We start from the raw sequence: 1,826 nt of genomic DNA, 5'->3' as shown, positions 1-1,826 counted from the left end.
GCTATGGGATTTGCCGCGCTCTTCCTGATTGGGGGTGACAGGGAGAAGGAACAGAGCTGCTCAGGCCTGAGTTGAAATCCTGCTCTACGGCGCATCTCACCATTGCCGTGCGAACAGCCGGACCGCTTGGAGTCTTGGGCCCCTTCATCTGTAAAATTGAGATGGGAAAGCCTGCGTTTCAGGGTTGTTACGAGGCTTAAGTAAGATCATGAAAAGTGCTTGACACGTAGTCAGTGCTGAGAATAAGTACTCAAGAAATACAAGATCCTTACTTTCTTCCTCTAGTTTATTCTTTTCTTCTTTGGGTTTTTTACTCAGTGGTTTTAAAACCCCTCATAAATACTTTTTTGATATGCTAAGAGGTCTTAAGAAAAATGACAAATGCCTGGGTAGCTCAGTTGGTAGAGCATCAGACTTTTAATCTGAGGGCCCAGGGTTCAAGTCCCTGTCCAGGCACAAAATAAATAAGTAAAATTAAATTTTTTAAAAAATAATGAAATAAGGAAACCAAGCTTCGCCTTATTATGAAATGTGGTGTTTGAAAAATTACTTGGAACTGGGTGTTGGAGCCATATTTTACCCACGCAACGAGCGCCCTCATCCATGGAGGGGTAGGACACTCAGTGTTCAAACCCATTGTCATCCAGGTGGGAACTTGTCAAGTGCTGATAGCAAGTGCTGTCCGTGAAGGCGCTGGGTAAGAGTAACTGCCCCTCCATCGTGGCTCTCTACGGCCTCTCCCCTCAAAACCAAGAGAAGCCTTCCTCCTTCCACCTCCCTGGATGAAGGTCCCATGCTGCTTATTCTGTGAGTGTTCTTAGGGTAACACCAGAATGAGGAGTACCTGCTTTCAACGTGGGGACGTGTATCTTCATGAGAGGCATACTCTTCACACTGGGCCTGCGCCACTGCATTACCTCTTCCCATGACACAGGTGAGCACCTGGAAGGAGAGCAAAGATCCCAACAGAGCAAGAGCCAGTGAGGGAAAGGCCGTCAAGCCAGGCTCACAGAAGGGGGCACCGCCGATGGAAAGTTAAACAAGGACCCCAAAAGTCACCTCGAGCTGGGACAGGAGAGTGGTGATCACCAGAACCAGATTTCTTGAACTTATTTACAAAACACAAAGAGACTCACAGACTTAGAGGAGGAACTTACGGTTACCAGGGGGGAAGGGTGGTGGGGAGGGATAGTTAGGGAGTTTGGGACTGACATGTACACGCTGCTAGATTTTAAATGGATGACCAACAAGGACCTACAGTATAGCACAGGGAACCCTGCTCAATATTCTGTAACAACCTAAATGGAAAAAGAATTGGAAAAAGAATAGATACGTGTATATGTGTAACTGAATCCACTTTACTGTACACCTGAAACTAACACAGCATTGTTGATCAACTATAGCCCAGTATAAAATAAAAAGTAAAAAAAAAAAACAAGAACCCGATTTCTGCTCGAAATTTCACAGAAACGTGAGTCAACTGTAAGCGGTGCCAGAATAATGAGCAGAGGGGCTAGAGAGTAAAAATAAGATTAATCAATCTATAATACTTAAATTAAATTTTAATAATATCTTTAGAAAATACCCTTGCTCCAGGCTCCTTGAAATGTTTAACACAAATATATCTGCCCGCCAATCTAAATTGTCTGGAAAAAAATGTTTTTCATTTTGCCACTCTGGTTCCACATCTTATTTTTCACAGCCTTTGTGTGCCATGTTTTGAATGTGTTTGTTAAACCACCCTCTTTATATATAATCAGTGCATTGCAATAGGTTTTGATTGTTGTCATTTTTAATTTTAAAAACTCATATATAGCTCATTGGTT

The 1,826-nt window shown here is 42.9% G+C and overlaps 1 non-coding gene across 1 annotated transcript; it reads left to right on the top strand.

Annotated features, from left to right (window-relative positions):
- Positions 1 to 383: 383 nt before the first annotated feature.
- TRNAK-UUU (transfer RNA lysine (anticodon UUU)) lies at positions 384 to 456 on the top strand. The gene has a single exon. It is a non-coding gene; the product is annotated as a tRNA-Lys (tRNA).
- The last annotated feature ends 1,370 nt before the right edge of the window (positions 457 to 1,826 follow it).

The sequence above is a fragment of the Physeter macrocephalus genome, chromosome 19, assembly GCF_002837175.3.
Source record: "Physeter macrocephalus isolate SW-GA chromosome 19, ASM283717v5, whole genome shotgun sequence".
Classification (NCBI taxonomy): Eukaryota; Metazoa; Chordata; class Mammalia; order Artiodactyla; family Physeteridae; genus Physeter; species Physeter macrocephalus.
Note: the sequence above shows the minus strand (reverse complement) of the source record. Positions and strands in the feature narration are given on the sequence as shown.